Source organism: Sapajus apella, unplaced genomic scaffold (assembly GCF_009761245.1).
Source record: "Sapajus apella isolate SASKATOON/1434 unplaced genomic scaffold, GSC_monkey_1.0 scaffold136, whole genome shotgun sequence".
Taxonomy (NCBI): Eukaryota; Metazoa; Chordata; class Mammalia; order Primates; family Cebidae; genus Sapajus; species Sapajus apella.
Genome location: NW_022437076.1, coordinates 1,777,209 through 1,801,170, shown reverse-complemented (window position 1 = coordinate 1,801,170; position 23,962 = coordinate 1,777,209). Strand labels below are relative to the sequence as shown.

At 44.8% G+C, this 23,962-nt stretch overlaps 1 protein-coding gene and 1 long non-coding RNA gene across 4 annotated transcripts in view; both read left to right on the top strand.

Moving 5' to 3' along the window:
- Positions 1-23,962, top strand: part of YWHAE (tyrosine 3-monooxygenase/tryptophan 5-monooxygenase activation protein epsilon) — a 48,951-nt gene that overhangs the window by 5,438 nt on the left and 19,551 nt on the right. The window lies entirely within an intron of this gene.
- Positions 3,548-12,897, top strand: LOC116540129. Its single transcript, XR_004264318.1, has 3 exons — positions 3,548-4,543; positions 7,207-7,208; positions 12,887-12,897. It is a non-coding gene; the product is annotated as an uncharacterized LOC116540129 (long non-coding RNA).

The window sequence follows — 23,962 nt, the reverse complement described above, 5'->3', positions numbered from 1 at the left end:
GACCTCAGATGATCGCCCACTTCAGCCTAGCGTGCTGAGATTACATGGGTGAGCCACCGCAGCTGACCTAAATGTTTAATTTTTGCAGGTACAGATAATTAGGTGTTTTTTTTTTTTGAGAACTGGGGTCTGGCTGTGTTGCCCAGGCTGCACTGCAGTGGCTATTCACAGGTGCAGCCCCACTACTGATGAGCACAGGAGGTTTGATCTGCTCCATTTCTGACCTGGGCCGGTTCACCCCTCCTTAGGCAGCCTGGTGGTTCTCTGCTCCTGGACTATCACCTTACTGATGCCGAACTTAGTGCGGACACCAGGTCGGCATAGTGCACTACAGCCCAAAACTCCAGGGCTCAAGCGATCCTCCAGCCTCAGCCTCCCAAGTAGCTGGCACTACAGGCACGTGCCACCATGCCTGGCATAATGTTAGGCGTGTATATTTATAGGAAGGTTAAATTTTTAAGCTTACTTTTCTTTTTGAGATGGAGTGTCGCTCTGTGCCCAGGCTGGAGTGCAATGTTGTGATCTTGACTCATTGAAACCTCCGCCTCCTGGGTTCAAGTGATTCTCCTGCCTCAGTCTTCCGAGTAGCTGGGACTACGGGCGCACACCACCACGCCTGGCTAATTATTGTATTTTTAGTGAGATGGGGTTTCACCATGCTGGCCAGGCTGGTCTTGAACTCCTGACTTGGTGATGCACCTGCGTCGGCCTCCCAAAGTGCTGGAATTACAGGAGTGAGCCACCGTGCCTGTTTTTTTTTGGGACAGGGTCTTGCTCTCTCATCTAGGCTGAAGTGCATTGTTGCTGTTGCAGCTCACTGCAGGCTTGAACTGCTGGGTTCAAGTGATCCTCCTACCTTTTAGTCTCCCAAGTAGCTGGGACTACTGTGCCTACCTAATTTTTGTGTTTTTTTTAAGAGATGGGGTCTGTCTATGTTGCCCAGGGTGGTGTTGAACTCCTGGACTTCCACCGCAGCCTCCCAGAGTCCTGGGATTACAGGTGTGAGCCACTGCCCATGGCCTAAACTTTATATTGTTACATATATGTACATAACATTTAGGCAGCACCTCACATTTCACAGACCACTTTGACAAAAGTTTTTTTTACTTTATATAACAAAATTGAAGCAGGTAGAGCGTACTCCCGTTTTCTGGTTCAAAAAAGTGAATTTGAGAGAGAGTGATTTTTCTATAATCATATGGCTAATCAGTTATTAAATGGTCAAGCCAGAATTTATGTGTCTGCTGACCATTAGACTGGTACACTTTTTCTCCTTAACCATTCACAAGAGACCTATGTTGAAGTAAGATGTTGCCTTTTAGGGGAGCAGGGAGTGAGTAGGGTATGCTTGTTCTTTAACAATTCAAATAATAATTCACATTTTGGTGTTTATGATGACTAATATCCATGGTGAATTGTAGTCAAAATAATCTTTTCATTTTTTAAGGAAACATGATGGCTTACTTTCAGAGACAAAATCCCATCTCAAGGCACAGTGAAATTAAAAATGAAGGGAATTTTAGATACTCTCAGAATATGTATTAACATACAGTTTCTTAAAAACTGTGTTTTTTTTGTAGACCTCACCTCTTTAAGAAAAACAACAACAACAACAAAGTCCTGGTCTCACGCAGTGACTCACGCCTGTAATTCCTGCACTTTGGAAGACCGAGGCAGGCGGATCACCTGAGGTTGGGAGTTCAAGTTCAAGACCAGCCTGGCCAACATTGATGAAAGCCCATCTCTACTAAAAAAGACAAAAATTATGCTGGGTGCAGTGGTTTACACCTGTAATCCCAGCACTTTGGAAGACCAAGGCAGGTGGATCACCGGAGTTCAGGAGTTCAAGACCAGCCTGGTCAATATGGTGAAACACAGTCTCTACTAAAAATACAAAAATTAGCCGGCCTGTGGTGCTGTGCACCTGTAGTCCCAGCTACTCTGGTAGGGAGGCGGAGGTTGCAGTGAGTGGAGATCACATCATTGCACTCCAGCCTGGGCTACAGAGGGAAACTCTGTCTCAAAAAAAAAAAAAAAAAAGCCCCATGGTTTATCCTAATGTCTGTATTAGGATATGGCTGATGCTGTGCATTTCTGTAAAGTAGTTTTAAAATACTGTCCTCTCTCAACTTTTTTTTTTTTTTAAGACAGGGTCTCACTCTCACCCAGGCTGAAGTGCAGTGGCGCAGTCTTGGCTCACTGCGGCCTCTGTCTTCCAGGTTCAGGTGATTCTCCCACCTCAGCCTCCCATGTAGCTGTTTTTATGTGTTTTTAGTAGAGATGGGGTTTCACCTTGTTGCTCGGGCAGGTCTTTGAACTCCTGGACTCAAGCAGTCTGTGTCAGACTTGGCTTCCCACAGTGCTGGGATTACAGGAATGAGCCACCACATCCGGCCACCTTTATCTTATAGAATGCTGTTAAGTTGTTGAGTTAGTGATGTAGTTATACAACTTTTTTTCTTTGTTTTTTTGAGAGGGAGTCTCTCACGCTGTCACCCAGATTGGAGTGCAGTAGTGTAATCTCGGCTCATTGCACCCTCCACCTGCTGGGTTCAAGTGATTCTCCTGCCTTAGCTTCCCTAGTAATTGAGATTAAAGGTGACTGCCACCACGCCCAGCTAATTTTTGTCTTTTTTTTTTTTTTGAAACAGAGTTTGCTCTTGTTGCCCAGGCTGAGATGCGGTGGCACAATCTCAGCTCATCGCAACCTCTATTTCCCAGGTTCAAGCAATTCTCCTGCCTCAGCTTCCCAAATAGCTGGGATCACGGGCTTGCGCCACCATGCCAGGCTAATTTCGTATTTTTAGTAGAAACAGGATTTCTCCATGTTGGTCGAGCTGGCCTCGAACTTAAACCTCAAATGATCCACCCATCTTGGCCTCCTAAAGTGTTGGGATTATAGGCGTGAGCTGCTGCTCCTGGCCAGATGTAGTTATACAACTTTTAGGAGGGTCAGAGGTTGGCGTATGATTCACTAATGTTCCAGATAGTTTAGGCTAGATAGCTGGCAAAAAGAATCCATTAAGGAGTACCAGGGAACAGCAAGAAAAATGGTTATTTTTACTATTTTTGAAATGGTCAATTAGCAGTTTGAGATATATGTTTGTTTGGTGTTTAGTCATCATAAACACCAAACACAGAGACACATTTTTTTTTTTTTTTTTGAGATGGAGTCTCGCTCTGTTGCCCAGGCTGGAATTCAGTGGCATAGTCTCTGCTCACTACAACCTCTGCCTCCCGGGTTCAAGTGATTCTCCTGCTTCAGCCTCCCAAGTAGCTGGGATTACAAGTATGTGCTACCACACCTGGCTAATTTTTTTGTATTTTTAGTAGAGACAGGGTTTCATCATGTTGGCCAGGCTGGTCTTCAGCTCCTGACCTCGTGATCCACCCGCCTCGGCCTCCCAAAGTGCTGAGATTACAGGTGTGAGCCACTGTGCCAGGCTGTTTTTTTTTTTTTTTTTTTAAAGAGACGGGGTTTCACCATGTTAGCCAGGCTGGTCTCAAACTCCTGACCTCAGGTGATCCTCCCGCCTTGGCCTCCCAAAGTGCTGGGATTCCAGATGTAAGCCATCATGCCCGGCCCCCTCTTTTTTTTTCTGGGAGACAAGGTCTCGCTCTGGCCAGGCTTGGGTTGCATTGATGCAGTAATGATTCACTGCAGCCTCAACTTCCCAGGCTCTCAAGTGATCCTCCCATATCAGCCTCCCACATGGCTGGGCCCATAGCTGTGCACCACAACACTTAGCTAATTTAAAAGAACTTTCTATGTTCCCCAGGCTGGAATGCAGTGGCACTGTTAAGGCTTATGTGTGCCTTGCCCTCTGGGCTCGTGATCTACCTCAGCATCCCAAGTAGCTGGGACTACAGAAATACACCACCACTTCTGGCTCATTTTGTACAGGGATTTTACCGTGTTGCCCAGGCTGGTCTTGAACTCTGGAGCTCAAGAGATTCGCCTGCCTTGGCCTCCCAAAGTTTTGGGATTATAGGTGTGAGCCACCATGGCTGGCAGAATTTTTTTTTTGGTAGAGGCGGGATCTCAGCGGGTTGCCCAGGCTGGTCTTGAACTCCTGCGGTCGTGTGATCCTCCCTCCAAGTAGTTGGTGCCACCATGCCCCGCTAACTAAAAAATATTTTTTTTATAGACATGTGATCCTACTTAGTTGCCCAGGTGACTCCTTGCTTCAAGTGATCCTCCTGCTTTGGCTTCCCCAAAGTGCGGGGATTACAGGCATGAGCCACTATGCCCAGCCAGCTTGATATATTTAGACATCTGTATATCCAAATTGACAAATTGGGTTGCCAGCAGAACTTTATAGTTTGCGCTCTCACTAAATGTTCATGCTAGTCATGACCCTAAGAACAATTTCAGAAGTTCATTCAAATTTATCAAGTTGTAGCAAATAATAAAATCACCATAATTTAGCATCCAAATGAGCACATCTTGAAAAGACTAATTCATAAGCTATGACAGCAGGCATCAACTGGGATTGTCCTGGGCCACAGAGTTGCCTTGTGGTCACTCTACTTAAAGCCATTTGTGGGCCGGGCGCGGTGGCTCACGCCTGTAATCCCAGCACTTTGGGAGGCCGAGGCGGGTGGATCACGAGGTCAAGAGATCGAGACCATCCTGGTCAACACGGTGAAACCCCGTCTCTACTAAAACTACAAAAAATTAGCTGGGCGTGGTGGCGTGTGCCTGTAATCCCAGCTACTCAGGAGACTGAGGCAGGAGAATTGCCTGAACCCAGGAGGCGGAGATTGCAGTGAGCCGAGATCGCGCCATTGCACTCCAGTCTGGGTAACAAGAGCGAAACTCCGTCCCAAAAAAAAAAAAAAAGAAAACTGTTATTACCTATGACCAATTTTGTGAAATGTGATCCTAATGACATAATAGAAGCCTTGGACAGTGAGTGGGTTTTGACGAAGAGAAAGCTACTAAATCCTACGTAATCCCTGGGTTAGTCAGTTGAGGACTTTGTAGGACCTTGGAATGGTTGTGAACACCTTTAAGGGTCATTGGGGACCAGGTGCTGTGGCTAATGCCTGTAATCCCAATACTTTGGGAGGCAGAGGCAGGAGGATCCCTTAAGCCCAAGAGATTGAGACCAGCCTGGGCAACATAGTGAGATCCTGTTTCTATAAAAAGCAAAAAAGCTTGCCTGACATGGTGCCATGTGCCTGTAGTCTCAGCTACTTGGGAGGCTGAGGTGGTAAGATCGCTTGAGCCCGGGTGGTCGATGCTGCGGTGAGCCATGATAAAACCACGCCACTCCCACGTGGGTGACTTAGTGAGAACCTGTCTCAAGAAAAAAAAAAGATTTTGTGGGATTGAGTTGTATTTGATTATAATAGGTCCAATTAATAATTATTAAAGATTTATGTTAGGATTACCATGAAATTTTCAAAAACATTCTTTGACCAGAAAACATTGTCACTATTGTATGATGGTTACGACAGTTTTGTAGATTTTTAGAAACATTCATGAGTATGAAATACTTCATTCAGAGCATAATACTTAAATGTTAAAATGTCATTGAAGTGTTGATATTTTGATGAGTGTTTCTTAGCTCATCAAAGACTTGACATATCTATGGTCTCAGTGCTTTTGGAGGCCAATTGGGGAGGATCATTTGAGGCCAGGAGTTTGAGACCAACCTGGGTAACATTGCAAGACCCCGTTCTGTTTAACAAAAGAGAGACCAGGTGTGGTGGTTCATGCCTGTAATCCCAGCACTTTGGGAGGCTGAGTCAGGCAGTTCACAGGCAGGTCAACATGGTGAGGGACCCCCCACCCCACCTCGCCCCGGTCTCTACTAAAAATACAAAAAATAGCCGGGCGTGGTGGCTCAAGCCTGTAATCCCAGCACTTTGGGAGGCCGAGGCGGGTGGATCACGAGGTCAAGAGATCGAGACCATCCTGGTCAACATGGTGAAACCCCGTCTCTACTAAAACTACAAAAAATGAGCTGGGCATGGTGGCACGTGCCTGTAATCCTGGCTACTCAGGAGGCTGAGGCAGGAGAATTGCCTGAACCCAGGAGGCGGAGGCTGCGGTGAGCCGAGATCGCGCCATTGCACTCCAGCCTGGGTAACAAGAGCGAAACTCTGTCTCGAAAAAAAAAAAAAATTAGCTGGGTGTGTTGGTGCGCACCTGTAATCCCAGCTACTTCGGAGGCTGAGGCAGGAGAATTACTTGAACCCAGGATGCAGATGCCACAGTGAGCAGAGATGGTGCCACTGTATTCCGGCCTGGGCAACAGAGTGAGACTCTGTCCCCCCCTCCCCCCCCAAAAAAAAAACCCTTAACAACTTTCTCAACGACTTGAGAGAGCAAGTAAAACTTCTATAAAATCTGAATGTATAGCTAATCCTTCTACTAAACTCAGTTGGACCCCAGGGTTATTTATGGTCATTTTCTTCCTGACTATTCCAAAACAGAGTTTTAATTTTAAAGTATTTTTTGTTTCAGTGTCTTTTCTAATTCCATAAAAATTGTAAAAAGGTTAAGACTTGGCTGGGCGTGGTGGCTCATGCCTGTAATCCTAGCACTTTGGGAGGCTGAGGTGGGTGGATCACCTGAGGTCAGGAGTTCAAGACCAGACCAGCCTGGCCATCATCGTGAAACCCCATCTTACATACTGTATACAAAAAAAAAAGGTTGAGGCTTTGATCCACCTCTTTTTCCTTTCCTTAGTGTTTTATGTCATCCATCTCTGCAGCCTCTTTATTTTCCACCTCTGCTTTCACTGGGGCTTCACCTTTTTGGTACTGCTCCACCCATACGTGTTTACAAGGGAGTGTCCTCATGAATTCAAAGGAGATGTCCCATTCTGATGGAGTAAGGGATTACTCCTCTACCCCCAATATTTTTATTTTTGTTTTTTAGTATGTGTCATTCCAATGTTAGTATATGCGCTGATTTTTTTTTTTTTAAATCTTTATGTCATTCCAATTTTAGCATATTTGCTGCCAAAGTGAGCACAGCCTTACCCCAAATATTGAGACCGAAGGGAAAGTTTACCGTGCGGATGAATGCCAACTATGTATCAGGCACTGTTATAGACACTTGGGATTCATCAGTGAACAAAACAGACAAAAGATCTCTTCAAGGGCTTTATATTCTAGTGAATGCATAATTGCTTTCAGAGTTATTCTGTTACTGTGTGTAATGATGGGTTAATTTGGATTAGATGACAACAGTGGTGTTCACTAGATGCAGGGTACTGTATCAGATGCTGGTTGTTGTCCCATATTAAAGGCTATAGAAAGCTCAGTGTTGCCGGGCGCGGTGGCTCAAGCCTGTAATCCCAGCACTGTGGGAGGCCGAGGCGGGTGGATCACGAGGTCAAGAGATCGAGGCCATCCTGGTCAACATGGTGAAACCCCGTCTCTACTTAAAATACAAAAAATTAGCTGGGCATGGTGGCGCGTGCCTGTAATCCCAGCTACTCAGGAGGCTGAGGCAGGAGAATTGCCTGAGCCCGGGAGGTGGAGGTTGCGGTGAGCCGAGATCGCGCCATTGCACTCCAGCCTGGGTAACAAGAGAGAAACTCCGTCTCAAAAAAAAAAAAAAAAAGAAAGCTCAGTGTTTTCTTCACGCGCTACTGGTGTAAAATGGTAGTAACAAATCGAAAAACCTCTTTAAAGTGTTTTCATTGACTGTGATGATAAAACCCTGTAACAGTACCACCTACTGTTTATTGGCGATTTCTCACTTGTCATCCGAACTATGTATCATGCAAAGTACTACCCATTTTACAGATAAGGATTAAGTACTTGAGGAAAAGTGACAACAAATTTGAAACGACACTGATAGTCTGCCAAGACACTGATATTCTGCCAAGTCGGTTGCACTGCAAAGCTGGTACTCCTTCCACTTCAGTATTTCTTGTGTGTCCAAACTGCTTGAGGCTTTATTCCCCCCACACCCCTCCTTTTGTGGAGACTGGGTTTCGCTATGTTGCCCAGGCTGGTCTCCCGACTGAACTCAAGCAGTTCTGCCTCGGCCTCCTAAAGTGCTGAAATTATAGCAGTCTTTTGCTTAGCTTCATATATGATGAAGACAGAACGGAATATAGGTTGAGTGTATTTTCCAGGTAACAGATAATAGAACTAGCAGTGGAATAGGAGTCATTTAATTTAGGAGTGAACCGTCTCCATCCTCCCTCCTTCTTTCCTCCCTCTTTCCCCCCACTTTCTGAAAAATTTACATTGTTTTTAACTCTCTGATACATAGCAGCGGTTGCCAGTTCCCGGGCCATGCACCTGTACTGGTCTGTAGAAGAATTGTCTGCCATGAAGCTGCTCCCTGGTGGCAGAAAGGTTGGGGACCACTGATGCATGGGACTAAAGCTTTATAGATGGCTGGATAAGAATCCCTAGGAACTCAGTAAATCACAGTGTTGTTCTGCCTTTTCTTTGTGTAGCTTTTCAGTAGATGACTTTAGGCACGTAGTTGGGAGGCCTGGGGGAATGACCACGGGAGACCTTGATGTTTTCCTCTAGAGCAGTTGCTGGCAAATTTTCATCTTCTTAGCAGTTACTAAATGAGCATCATTAATATGGTCTCTATGCCTTTATCATATTGCTGTAGATTTCTTTACCTTTTCTCATTTCAGAATGCTGCCAACATTTGTTCATTCATTTTATCTTTACGTTTTTTCCTTGTTTGTTATACTACACGAGTATTGTTTTCCAATTTGTCCATTTTAAAAGCTAAAAGAATATTGAGACTTCAGTAGGATTCTGTTTGGCAGTCTGCTTCTTTATGACTTTGATGATAGGTAAGGAGAACATTTAGTTTGAAACTATTTTAGAGGTCTCAGGTCAAGTCTGGATAGATGTGCAAGTAGATTTGTCTCACTAATCACAAGAAGATGTGATTTTTCTTTTCTTTTTCTTCCTTTTTTTTGAGACGGTCTCGTTCTGTTGCCCAGACTGGAGTGCAGTGGACGTGATTTCAGCTCACTGCAACCTTCATCTCCTGGGTTCAAGTGATTCTTCTCCCTTAGCCTCCCTAGTAGTTGGGGCTACAGGCATGCACCACCACACCCAACTAGTTTTTGTACTTTGAGTAGAGATGGCGTTTATCCATGTTGGCCAGACTGGTCTTGAATTCCTGACCTCATGTGATCCACCTCAGCTTCCCAAAGTGCTGGGATTACAAGCATGAGCCCCCGTGCCCTCCCGAGAAAATATGATTTAAAGTATTAAAATATACTCTTTTCCCTGAAGTATACATTTTGTTTTTAGACAGAGTTTTGCTCTTGTTGCCCAGGCTGGAGTGCAATGGCAAGATCTCTGCTCACCGCAATCTCTGCCCCCCGGGTTCAAACAATTGTCCTGCCTTAGCCTCCCGAGTAGCTGGGATTACAGGCATGTGCCATGTGGGAACTACAGTTTCTTTTTAAAGTTTCTTTTCTTGCTAAAGAATAAGTGTGCTAATAACTTTGTGAAGCCCTGTCCTATGTAGCTGTTAGACATGCCATGCTTACAGGCACCTTCTATGTCCTTGTACTTTAACCAAGATATTTGTGCTGGATGTGCTCACAGGCATGTCCCAGCTCTCCATTGGTTTACCTGTTCAGAAAAGTTTTCAGTTATTAACCAGTCAGGTGTAAATTTAGACTGTGAGGTCTGGCTCCAACCAGCGGCGATCAGACATAGCAGTAAGGACGACCCCAGATGTGTAAGGGATAAATTAGTCTGTTTTCCTTTGTTCATTTTACTCTCGTGGCACGATGGCTAGCAAGGGTACCTTTCCTGCAGTCTGGAAGTAAAAATTATGTTGCTGAAAGATCCTTTGTCTCAGTGCTAATTTTTCTTTGCAGCACCTAGCATCTGTTTCCAACATGCCACCATGCCCAGCTAATTTTTTGGTATTTTTCGTAGTGATGGGGTTTCACCATATTGGCCATGCCGGTCTCGAATTTCTGACCTTGTGATCTGCCTGCCTCTGCCTCCCAAGGTATTGGGATTATAGGCGTGTCATAGTTTTTTTTTTTTTAGGAGGCAGGATTTCGTCATTTCTCCCAGACTGGTCTTGAACTCAGTTCAAGCAATCTGCCCACCTTGGCCTCACAAAGTGCTGGGATTACAGGGCTGAGCCTTTGTGCTCGGCCTTCCTCAGTGCTTTTATGTTACGTTCGATTAGTTTATTGTTTGGAATTTCTCTCCCCTCTTCAAATGCATTCTCGGACCTTTTGTTTTTATTTTTATTTACTTATTTATTTTTTGAGTTAGTTTAATGTTTATTTAGAGACTGAGTTTTGCCCTGTTGCCCAGGCAGGAGTGCAGGGGCACAGTCTCAGCTCACTGCAACCTCCACCTCCTGGGTTCAAGAGATTGTTGTGCTTCAGCCTCCCAAGTAGCTGGGATTACAGGTGTGTGCCACCATACCCAAAGTAATTCTTGGGTTTTTAGTAGAGATGGGATTTCGCCATATTTGCCAGGCCGATTTGGAACTTTGACCTCAGGTGATCCTAGGCTTCCCAAAGTGCTGAGATTACAGGTGTGATCCACGGTGCCTGGCCTCTTGTGCCTTTTAATCAGTATTTATTTATTTAGCATGTCTTGGGAATAACTTTCCCCTTGTGAGTAATGAAATGATTACTTACAGTTCTTACTGTGGAAGAGTTAACAGTCTAATCATGGAAACTGTGTCCAGAAACAAGAATGTTGATTGCCAAGTTGTATAATACAAGAATTGTGGAGCACGGGATCGTGTGCTGTAGTTGTTAGGGAAAACTTGATAGATGAGACATGACTTCGGGGGTAAGATTTGGATGGTGGGAGAGTGAGGTTCTTTGGATATGTTACCAGATATGGAATTAAACGTAGACGTAAGAATGGAATATCTGGGTTAGAAAAAATGGAGCTATATAATATAAAAGGCTTTATTAGATTTAGAGTCTAAGCTTTGTGTTCTTTATTTAGCTCTTTACTACATCAGGCACATTAACACTCCCACCCCTTTGGATTCCTGTTTTGTTTTTTTGTTATTTAATCTTGGAAGTGAGGCAAAGAAAAGGAATTAAACATATAACTGGATTCACATATGACAGACAATTTTCTATACAATCTCATTTTAAACTCTGATAACTCAGTGAGGGCTGGATATCCTCCACGTTATAGATGAGGAACAAGCTCCTAGAGGTTAAGTGACATGCTTCAGGTTAAATAGCATATAAATAAGCAGGAATGAAAACCTAGTCTGGGCTGGGCGCAGTGGCTCACGCCTGTAATCCCAGCACTTTGGGAGGCCGAGGTGGGAGGATCACCTGAGGTCAGGAGTTGGAGACCAGCCTGGCCAATGTGGTGAAACCCTGTCTCTATTAAAAACACAAAAATTAGCTGGGTATAGTGACAGGTGCCTGTAATCCCAGCTACTTGGGAGGCTGAGGCAGGAGAATTTCTTGAACTCGGGAGGCAGAGGTTGTGGTGAGCCGAGATTGTAGCACTGCACTCCAGCCTGGGCAACACAGTGAGACTCCGTCTCAAAAAAAATAAAAAAAAAAAGGTAGTCTTTTACTCTGAATGTTTTTTTTCTCTAACTGTGGTCTCTGCTGTGCTGTGGTGGTACCTTCCTTGCTGTTTCTCAGTGTGTGTCATTTTTGTCTAATAAAAGTGCAAGTGGTATGTGGGCACTATAAGAACAGTCAAAGTTACTGGATTAGAATATGACCTCTTCAGAGAAGCTTCTTATTACTTCCATTATTTTCTGCTTATGGCATTCTGTTTCTTTCACAGTACTGAACACAAAGTGTAATTTACATGTCAGCTAACCAATCCTGTTCATTTTACACGATTTTAAATCTTTGCTTAAAACAAGTCCCAGGTGTGTTTCCTAAATCTTGTCCAACTGTTTACCCAAGTTATTCCTTCCTTCATAGCTCTTTGTAACACACTCTAGGATACATCCCATAGTACTGTTGCTCATTTTAATTGAAGAGAGCTAGTGATTTCTATTTTTGTTTTTGTGATGGAGTCTAGCTCTGTCGCCAAGCTGGAGTGCAGTGGCGTGATCTCTGCCCACTTCAACCTCCGCCTCCCGGGCATAGCGATTCTGCCTTAGCCTCCTGAGTAGCTGGGACTACAAGGTGCGTGCCATCAGGTCAGCTAAGTTTTGTATTCTTTTTTTGTTTTTGAGACGGAGTCTCGCTCTGTCGCCCAGGCTGGAGTGCAGTGGCATGCTCTCGGCTCACCACAACCTCCACCTCCCGGGTATAAGCAACTTTCCTGCCTCAGTCTTTAAGTAGCTGGGATTACAGCTGTGCTCCACCATGCCCGGCTAATTTTTGTTTTTTTTTTTTTGAGACGGAGTTTCGCTCTTGTTACCCAGGCTGGAGTGCAGTGGCGCGATCTCAGCTCACCGCAACCTCCGCCTCCTGGGTTGAGGCAATTCTCCTGCCTCAGCCTCCTGAGTAGCTGGGATTACAGGCACGCGCCACCATGCCTAGCTAATTTTTTGTAGTCTTAGTAGAGACGGGGTTTCACCATGTTGACCAGGATGGTCTCTATCTCTTGACCTCGTGATCGCCCGCCTTGGCCTCCCCAAGTGCTGGGATTATAGGCGTGAGCCACCACACCCGGCAATTTTTGTATTTTTAAGTAGAGACGGGGTTTTACCATGTTGGACAGGCTGGTCTCGAACCCTTGACCTCGTGATCTGCCTGTGTCAGCCTCCCAAAGTGCTGGGATTACAGGCGTGAGCCACTGTGCCCAGCCGTCGTGATTACTATTACGCATTTTATCTTCCTAAGAAAATATGAATTAAGACTCCTCAAGCTACAGATTTGACATTTTTATTACATTCTTAGATTCTTTCCATGTTATTTACTATTAGAATTAAAGAACTTAATAATTTTTTTCATCATTTGAGTTACAAGATTTGCATATATGAAATCTTTTTTTTGAGGCAGAGTCTTGCTCTCTTTGCTCAGGCTGGAGTGCAGTGGTGTTATCACAGCTCATTGTAGCCTTGACTTCCTGGGCTCAGGTGATCCACCCACCTCAGCCTCCAGAGTAGCTGGGACTACACTTACGTGCCACTGTGCCCGGCGAATTTTTTTTTGAGAAGGAGTCTCACTCTGTCACCCAGTCTGGAGTGCAGTGGCGCAATCTCATCTCACTGCAACCTCCGCCTCCTGAGTTCAAGTGATTGTCCTGTCTCAGCCTCTCAGGTGGCTGGGATTACATGCAAGCACCACTACGCCTGGCTAGTTTTTATATTTTTTTGTAGAGATACGGTTTCACCATGTTGGCCAGGCTGGTCTCAAATTTCTGACCTCAAATGATCCGCTCACCTTGACCTCACAAACTGTTGGGATTTCAGGCGTGAGGCCATGTAAAATCTTAAGTGTGTCTTAGCATATCATAGAGCTCTTAAGTGATTTGGAAGCACACCGACATGAGTATAAATAATCAACCTTAACAGTGATGACATCACAAACTTTGTACAGGCTTCAAGCAGCTGAATTAATTATAAAATTAAAATTGCCAAATTTGGGGGGAGATTTAATGTTTAAAAACCAATATAAGTCAGGTTAGCCATCTGAGAATGTGACTTGATGGGCTCTATCAGCCAATCACCAAATGTTTCTTGGGCATCATACTGAATTGTTTTCTTTTCCTTTTGTTTTTTGTGCTTTTTTTGAGACAGTTTTGTTTTTATCATCCAGGCTCTAGTGCAGTGGCATCATCTCAGCTCATTGCAACTTCCTCCACCTCCTGGGTTCAAACGATTCACCTGCCCTAGCCTCCTGAGTAGCTGGATCACAGGTGCACTGCACCACACCCAGCTAATTTTTGTTAGTTTTAGTAGAGATGGGTTTCACCATATTGGCCAGGCTGGTCTTGAACTCCTGACCTCAGGTGATTCCCCCACCTCAGCCTCCCAAAATGTTGGGATTACAGACATTAACCACTGTACCTGACCCATACTGAATCCATTTTATGGTAAACTGGTAGTATTGCTCCTAAAATCATCTGAATCAGGTTTTCTTGACATGCTTTATGGTACAGAACTGATGCCTCCTAGATTGAGAACGTGATAATTGTTTTAGAAAAAGTTTTGCCCCATCTTTATGTTTCTGAATAGTAACGGAAGTACTCACTAGCAAGATATTTGGACCTTTTAGAAATTAGTAAAGGAGAATGTTCATTGTCATTGAAATAGCTGTGAATTGACTATGCATAGTGATCGTCAAGCTTTTTTTTTTTTTTTCCTTTTTTTAATTTAGTCCCCATAGAGACTGCCATTGTCAAGCTTTTGCCTAATTTTATTCATTGCTTGGAGGTTGTCCAAGCTTAATCAGATTATTTGAAAGCAGCACAATTACTGAAGATTCTCATGTGTCAGCCTTTTACAGAAATGTCCTCAGTGGTTTCATGAGGTCAGAAATACCCAACTGAAGAGTGCTTCACATGTGTAAATCTAGTGAAACATTTTCTGTGATGATTCCTTTTTAAGTGAATGTCCACCTGGTAAATTCCTTAGAAAGTAGTACCTTGTAAGTTTTTCCCCAGCAAACTTCCGTACTACCCCCACCCCCAGCACACCCACCCACCCACCCACCATAAAAACAATTTTGACTTGGCTGGACCTGGTGGCTCACACCTGTAATCCCAGCACTTTGAGAGGCCAAAGTGGGTGGATCAACTAAGAGCAGGAGTTTGAGACCAGCCTAGCCAACATTGTGAAACCTCGTCTCTAGTATAAATACAAAAATTTGTCAGGTGTGGTGGCGGGTGCCTGTAATCCCAGCTACTTGGGAAGCTGAAGGAGGAGAATCACTTGAACCTGGAAGGCAGAGATTGCAGTGAGCGTAGATCACAATTGCACTCCAGCCTGGTGGACAAGTGTAAGACTGAGTTTTAAAAACAAAAAAGGCCAGGGCCTGGTGGCTCACGCCTGTAATCCCAGCACTTTGGGAGGCTGAGGTGGGTGGATCACGAGGTCAGGAGATCGAGACCATCCTAGCCAACATGGTGAAACCCTGTCTCTATAAAACATAAAATAAATAAAAAGCAAACAAAAAACATGAGACTTTTTTTTTTTTTTTTTTTTTGGATACGGATTCTGGCTCTGTTGCCCAGACTGGAGTGTAGTGGCAGGATCTCATCTCACTGCAATCTCCACCTCCCAGGTTCAAGCAATTCTTGTGTCTCAGCCTCCCGAGTTGCTGGGATTACAGGCAGGCACCACCACACCCGGCTAATGTTTTTAGTAGAGACGGGGTTTTGCTGTGTTGCCCAGGCTGTGCTTGAACTTCTGACCTCATGTGATCCTGGAGCGGGAGGTTGCAGTGAGCTGAGACCATTCCACTGCACTTCAGCCTTGGGGACAGAGTGAGACTCTGTCTCAAAAAGAAAAAGTACCATTTAATTGGCTTTTGGGGGTCCACGTTGAGACATACTGCTTTCCCTCTTCCCTAGCCCTTTTTTTGGGAAATGTGACAAGGCAAGGTGAGCTGTTTTGGCCAATAAAATATTAGGAGAAATCGTATGCCTAAGTATACTGAGGTAGTGAAAAGTGATTTCCTGGTTCTTCCCTTGCTTTTTTGACCAGGGAAGCCTCTAGTACTGGATAGGGCAGCTACAGAATGGTGGACTCAGTTAAAAATGTGAGGGAGAAATAATAGAGGTTTGTGATTAGCCACCCAGATTCTTGGAGGTAGTATTTTTTTTTTTTTTTAACGGAGTTTGTCTCTTGTTGCCCAGGCTGGAGTGCAGTGGCCCACGGTCTCGGCTCACTGCAACCTCCGCCTCCAGGGTTGAGGGATTTTCCTGCCTCAGACTCCCGAGTAGCTGGGATTACAGGCATCCACCACCATGCCCAGCTAATTTAAAAAATTTTTTGAGTAGAGATGGAGTTTTACCATTTTTGCCAAGCTGATCTTGAACTGCTGATCTCAGATCTGCCTGTCTTGGCCTCCTGAAGTGCTAGGGATTACAGGCATGAGCCACCACCACTGCTCTCACCTGGCCCTTTGGGAATTAATTTGGTTCACAAGCACATTCATCCTATTTGGGAATGCAGAATTGTCATTTGCAATTCAGAACTATAAATTCTTTAAAAAATGTTTACTGTCTGTCTTGTGCTTTCAATCTTTTCATGCTAAGTAGAATATATTCAGACTCCTCTGCCTTCTAGAATCTTAGGGGAAGTAGAGTTGTTGCATAATTATCTGCCAGTTACTCTAAAGATAAATAAAATCATCTTTTGGATGGTATGTTAAATGTGTGCATGCTGTGTGTGAAGGCCATTTTGATTTAAAGCATGCCTCAGAGTATGAATTAATCAGAAAAAGAGCATTAATACTCTTCCCTTTCGGGACAGCCTAGTTCCCTTTGGGAGGAGTTTCTCTTTTTCACTCTTTTTTTTTTTTTTTTTGAGACAGAGTTTCGCTCTTGTTACCCAGGCTGGAGTGCAATGGCACGATCTCGGCTCACCGCAACCTCCGCCTCCTGGGTTCAGGCAATTCTCCTGCCTCAGCCTCCTGAGTAGCTGGGATTACAGGCACACGCCACCATGCCCAGCTGATTTTTTGTATTTTTAGTAGAGACGGGGTTTCACCATGTTGACCAGGATGGTCTCGATCTCTTGACCTCGTGATCCACCCGCCTCGGCCTCCCAAAGTGCTGGGATTACAGGCTTGAGCCACTGCGCCCGGCTCTTTTTCACTCTTTAGTTTTCTTTTCTTCTTGTCTTTTTTGAGACGGCTCTTGCTCTGCTGCCCAGACTGGAGTACAGTGGCATGATCTCGGCTCACTGCAACCTCTGCCTCCTGGGTTCAAGTGATTCTTGTGCTTCAGCCTCCCGAGTAGCTGGAAGTGCAGGTGGGCACCATTACACCTGGCCAATTTGTTATATTTTTATGTTGTCCAGGCTGGTCTTGAACTCCTGGTGTCAATTGCTCTGCCTGCCTTAGCCTCCCACAGTGCTGGGATTATAGGCGTGAGTCATGGCGCCCGGGCCCTGAGTGCTGAGATTTTAAGGGAAACATTGATCACATTGAATTATCTGACTTTTCGGGGTGGGGGGCACCATCATAGCTCACTGCAGCCTCCACTTCCTGGGTTCAGGTTACCCTCTCACCTCAGCCTCCTGCAACTGCACTACAGGTGTGCATCACCATACCTGACTCATTTTTTTTTTTTTTTTTTTTTTTTTGGAGAAGGAGTTTCGCTCTTGTTACCCAGGCTGGAGTGCAATGGCGCGATCTCGGCTCACTGCAACCTCCGCCTCCTGGGTTCAAGCAGTTCTCCTGCCTCAGCCTCCTGAGTAGCTGGGACTACAGGCACGCGCCACCATGCCCAGCTAATTTTTTGTATTTTTAGTAGAGACGGGGTTTCACCGTGTTGACCAGGATGGTCTCGATCTCTTGACCTCGTGATCCACCCGCCTCGGCCTCCCAAAGTGCTGGGATTACAGGCTTGAACCACCGCGCCCGGCCACCTGACTCATTTTTATACTTTTTGTAGAGAGCAGAGTTTCACCATTCTGTGTGCAAGTTTCATCATACACTGTATGCAATTCAGTGTCAACTGTATGTTGTCCAGGCTCGTTTCCAGCCCCTGGGCTCAAGTGACCCACCCACTTCAGCCTCCCAATGTGCTAAGCTTCTTGGCCTCTGTGTTTTGTGGTGGTGGTTTTAATATTCTCCTTGATTCTCATTCTAGTTATTCCCCAATACTGTTGTTGGCACTGGTCTGGTTTTATTTTTTATTGATTTGGGACAGAGCTAATGGAATCATTTTAGTTTTTTAAATAAAGGAAAGGGCCAGGCTTTGTCCTTAACTTTCTAGCTCTAAGTGAGTCCTAGGGGGTCTTGATTGGGATTTACATCTGTTTATTGTATAAAATGCCACTTTTTTCTCAGATTGCTTTGATGGACTGATTTCTCACTTCCCCATCCACCCCCTTTTATACCAGTCACTTTTCCATATAAAGACTTGCTAAAGCTTTCCTACAGTATAAATAATTTCTTTTTTTGTGACAGGGTCTCATTGTCACTCCCGGTTGGAGTGCAGTGGCGCAGTTATGGCTCACTGCAGCCTTGACATCTGGGCTCAAGTGATCCTCACACTTCAGCCTCTTGAGTAGCTGGGGCTACAGGCAGGCACCACATCTGCCTGATTTTTATATTTTTAGTAGAGACAGGGTTTCACCATGTTGGCCAGTCCATTCTCAGACTCCTGACCTCCAGTGATCTGCCCACCGGGTCTTCCAGAGAGAGTGTTGTGATTACAGGTGTGAGCCACTGCGGTCAGCCTCAGAAACTTCTTTGGGGACAGATTTAACCAGATATCCCAGTAAATAAAATGGGCTACAGAACTATACAAATTGTCCAGAAAGGATTACAGAATCTAGAGGATTTTTTTTTTTTTTTGAGACAGAGTCTTACTCTGTTGCCCATTGCCTAGCCTGAAGTGCAGTGGTGCAGTCTCTGTTCACTGCATCCCTCAACTCCTGGGTTCAAGCCGTTCTCCTGCCTCAGCCTCCTGGGTAGCTGGGGTTATAGGCATGTGCCACCAAGCCCGGCTCATTTTTGTATTTTTTAGTAGAGGTGGGGCTTCACTATGTTGGCCAGGCTGGCCTCAAACTCCTGACGTGAAGTGACCCACCCTCCTTGGCCTCCCACAGTGCTGGGATGACAGTTTTGAGTCACTGTGCCCGGCCCAGAATCTAGAGGGGTTCTTAAACAGTTTTCATTTACCTAGGACATACTCAGTTATGCCCACAGAAACATGTATCTCAGTCTCTAATGCAGTTCTGCTTAGCTTTGTAGTTATTTCGTTGAATGTTTGTATAGTTTTTGTTGCATTTGATAGTATATTCTAGGAATATAGAGATGAAGATACTTTTTATGCCTTTTTAGGTAATACTTGCTAGGAATGTGAACATTGATCCTCAGTGCAGAGAAATGTCAGTATGGATGGGAGAGCCCAGAAAGTCTTGTTTTTTTTTTTTTTTTTGGAGATGAAGTCTGGCTCTGTCGCCAGGCTGGAGTATAGTGGTGCACAGTCCTGGCTCACTGCAGCCTCCACCTCCTGGGCACAAGCGATTCTCAGTGCCTCAGCTTCCTCAGTAGCTGGGATCACAGGCACCCATCACCATGCCCAGCTAATTTTTGCATTTTTAGTAGAGAGGGGGTTTCACCATATTGGCCAGGCTGGTCTTGAGCGCTTGACCACAGGTGATCTGCCTGCCTTGCCCTCCCTAGGTGTTGGGATTACAGGTGTGAACCACGGCGCCCAGCCAGGAAGTCTTTATATGGCACGACATTTGAGTTTGATCCAGAGGGACGATGTTTCCTAGGCAAAAAGGAAAGGTCATTGCTAATCGATTAGCCCTTATATAAAGAAAGCTCAGGACCTTTCCAGAACCTAAGTGACCGAACTCTTTTTCTTTTTGAGAGACAGAGCCTTGCTCTGTTGCCCAGAGTGGAGTGCAGTGGCATGATCATAGCTCGCCATAGCCTCGGACTCCTGGGCTCAAGTGATCCTCCTGTCTCAGCCTCTGGAGTAACTGGGACTACAGGTGTGAGCCACGCTCCCAGTTTTGACTGAACCTTCTTATGTCAGTGCTTGATGGCATGCCCTTTTCTTCCCTTGCTTGGTATGATTGCTTTTACTGTTCTTGGCCTGGAGAATTTGTTTCTGTGAGCACTTTGGTTGGAAAGGCATTGAATTGTGATGGCTAAAAGCTCAGACTCTTGTTAGATTGTCTGAATTTGAACTTGGGTTTTACCATTGTGTGACTTTAGGGACATTACTCTCAGCTTCATTTTTCTGTCTTTAAAATCAAGATTAGGGGCCGGGTATGGTGGCAGATGCCTATAATCCCAGCACTGTGGGAGGCCGGGGCGGGCGGAACACAAAGTCAGGAGTTCAAGACCAGACTGGCCAACATAGTGAAACCCCATCTCTACTTAAAAAATATATAAATTAGCTGGGCATGGTGCCTTGGCCTGTAATCCCAGCTACTTGGGAGGCTGAGGTAGGAGAATTGCTTGAACTGGGACCTGGACCTGGACCCGGAAGGGAGAGGTTGCAGTGAGCTGAGATGGTGTCACTGCACTCCATCCTGGGTTACAGAGTGAGACTCCATCTCAAAAAAAAAAAAGTCAAGATTAGGGCAGGGTATGGTGGCTCATGCCTGCAATCCCAGCACTTTGGGAGGCCGAGGTGGGAGTGTCGAGGTCAGGCGTTCGAGACCAGCCTGGCCAACATGGTAAAACTCTCTACTAAAAATACAAAAATGAGCTGGGCACAGTGGCAGACACCTCTAGTCCCAGCTCCTAGGGAGGCTGGGGCAGGAGAATCACCTGAACCTGGGAGGTGGAGGTTGGAGTGAGATTACATTTCAGGCTGGGCAACAGAGCAAGACTTGGTCTCACAAAAAAAGTTAGAGTTATGACCCTGTATGCTTTGGTAAGAAGTTCATTAATCCTGTCAGCCAGTACAGAACCTGCTCATTTTTCCCATGACAGATTCTGAAGTTTGCTTTTTTTCTTGACCCTGAATTTGATTAGGAGCTGTACAATTGTGCCTTGTGACTGGTCAGTCTGATAGACAGAGACCTTTAGATAGGCAGACTGTTCCTTTTATAATTTTGTATTCTGTCTTTATAAGAAACTGTTGAAGCTCAGCAGAGACTTGTTTTACTACCTGACAGGGACAGTCTTGGGAAAATCAAATGTATTGGGCTGTTGTAAAGATATTAGAGGTATGAAAATAAGCTTTTTGTATTCAGGAGTCTGAGGTGGGAGGATTGCTTGAGGCCAGGAGTGACCAGCCTGGGCAACATAGCAAGATTCCTGTCTCTTTAAGAGAAAAGAATAAAGAAAGTAAACTTTTTAAGGAGAGGGGTTAACCTCTAAGTGGAAAAAGAAATGTGTTTTGAGCAGGAATAAACCACGTTTTATTTTATTTATGTCTTTAGAGACAGAGTCTCACTCTCCCAGGCTGGAGTGCAGTGGCGCCATCTCAGTTCACTGCACCCTCCGCCTGCTGGGGTTAAGTGATTCTCCTGCCTCAGCCTCTTGAGTGACTGGGACTACAGGCCCCCTCCACCATGCCTGGCTAATTTTTTATATTTTTAGTAGAGATGGGGTTTCACCATATTGGCCAGTCTGGTGTCGAACTCCTGACTTCAAGTGATCCACCCACCTCAGCCTCCCAAAGTGCTGGGATTACAGGAGTGAGCCACCACGCCTGGCTCCCATTTTATTTTTAAATGAAGCACTGTTGAAACTTGGTCTTGCTATGTTGTCTAGGCTGGCCTTGAACCTCTCAATCCTCTTGCTTTACAGGTAGTTGGGTCTATAGGCAGATGCTACCATACCTGGGTCTAAACCACATTTTCGTATGTGAAACTTGTCTCTCTAGTAGTGTCATTGAAACTAGTTATTTTCCTCTGTTATTACAGACCGCAAATGAAGGGATCCTCCCACAGATGATTTAAGTAAATACTCAAATCTGAGGCAATGTGATTAAATCAAAGCACAGCTCAAGTCAGATGGCCTCAATTGTGGCCCATTGAGTTTGTGATCTGGAGCAAGTTTAACCTTCATGGTCTTTATTATATGGAGATATCCTAAAATGGAATAATACTGGCAGCTACTTCAGAGATCTAGTAAGAAGATTAAATGCATTAATACATGCAAAGCATTTGGAACAATTTGGCCGATTCTTTAATCTTGAAGGAGTGGTGTGCTTAGTAGTGTGCATGTGTAGTCTCAGTTACTTGGGAGGCTGAGGCAGGAGGATCACTTGAGGCCAGGAGTTGAAGGCTTTAGTGTGCTATAATATGGGCCTGTCAATAGCCTCTGCACTGCATACAGCCTGGGTAGCATAGGGAGACCATGTCTCTTGAAGCAAAGCGTCTCCTGACTCAGGCTACTTCTAAATCTACTACCTTAAGGGATGGCGAGCGTGGGGGTATTAAGAGGAGTCAGTGGGATTTTAAAAATGAACAACTCCTACATATCAATAATTAAAAGACAATTAAATATTTGGCACAGTATCTGAATAGATTTTTTTCTCCAGAGAACATACACAGAAGACTCATAAGCACATGAAAAGATGTTCAAAGCTTAGTTATCAAGGAAATGCAAATGAAAACCACAATGAGATATTTCACACCCACTAGAATGACTAGTTTAAAGAAAAACTGACAAGCGTTCTTGAGGATGTGGCCAAATTAGAACCCTGCATTGCTGGTAGGAATGTAAAAGTGGTGCTGGTACTGTGGAAAAGTCTGGCATGTCCTTCCTCAAAGAGCTGGTTACCATATGATGCTGAAGTTCCTCCTAGGTGCGTGCTCAAGGGAACTGAAAGCACATTCATACAGAAACTTAGAAGAATGTTCCTAGCAGCATTGTTGATAATAGTCCAAAAGGGGAAACAACCCACATGTTCATTAATCAATGGATTTTTTTTTTTTTTTTTTTTTTTTTTTTTTTTTTTTTTTAGATGGGAGTTTCAGTCTTGTTTCCTAGGCTGGAGTGCAGTGGGGTGATGAGAAAGCGAAAACTTTCTCCCTTCTTGCTGATAGGGAGAAAGCTTTAGTGGTCTGAATAGAAGATCAAACCTGCCACACTATTCCCTTAAGCCAAAGCCTAATTTGGACCAACCCTCTAACTCTTCAAATCTGAGCAAGCTGAGCGAAGTGAGAAAGCTACAGATACAAAGCTGGAAGTTGACAGCTTTTTCTTTTTCTTTTTCTTTTCCTTTCCTTTCCTTTCCTTTTTTCTTTTGAGACGGAATCTTGCTCTTGTTGCCCAGGCTGGAGTGCAATGGCACAATCTTGGCTCACTGCAACCTCTGCCTCCTGGTTTCAAACAATCTGCTGCCTCAGTCTCCCTAGTAGCTGGGATTACTGGCGTGTGCCACCATGCCTGGTTAATTTTTGTAATTTTAGTAGAGATGGGGTTTTGCCATGTTGGCTAGACTGGTCTCAAACTCCTGACCTCGTGATCTGCCCTCTTCTCAGCCTCCCAAAGTGCAGGGAATACAGGCATAAGCCACTGTACCTGGCCATCTCTCTCTCTTTCACAGACACACACACACACACACACACACACACACACTCACTCATCCAAGAGCTCTGATGGAGTTGTGTAAGGAGAGCAATGTTGTTTCTATTCCTGATAACACAGCATTCATTCCTTAACTCATGAATCAAGGAGTATATTTCAGCTTTCGCGGTTTACTCTTAAGAATTTTTCTAGGTGTGGTAGCTCATGTCTATAATCCCAGCACTTTGGGAAGCCTAGCTGGGGAGATTGCTTATGTCCAGGAGTCCCAGAACAGGTTGGGCAGCACAGCAATACCCTATCTCTAAAAAGATTTTTTTTATTTTTATTTTTTTGAGGTGGAATCTTGCTGTTGTCATCCAGGCTGGAGTGCAGCGGTGTGACATCAGCTCACTGCAACCTCCGCCTCCTAGGTTCAAGCAGTTTGCCTCAGTCTCCTGAGTAGCTGAGATTACAGGTGTCCACTACTGTGCCTGGCTAATTTTTTATATTTTTAGTAAGACAGCGTTTTACCATGTTGGCCCAGCTGGTCTCAAACTCCTGACCTAAGGTGATCTGTCCCCCTCGGCCTCCCAAAGTGCTGGGATTACAGTACAGGTGTGAGCTGAGCCACCACACCCAGCAAAAAGGATTCTTAAAAAGATTTTTAAAAGAATCTAGTGGGTGTAGTTACGTGTACCTGTAGTCCAAGGAGGCAGAGGCAGGAGTTTGAGGCTGCTGTATATGAGTTATGAACCGGCTACTGCACTCCAGCCTGGGCTACTAGGCGAGACCCTGCTGGTAAAAGAAGAAAAGAATTGAGCCTGAAGATGTGAAATCTCATGCTAAAAAAACTCCAACAGATGAAGACTGGCTTGTTATAGTTGAGCAAAGAAGGTGGTTTCTTGAGATGAAATCAAACCCTGGTAAAGATA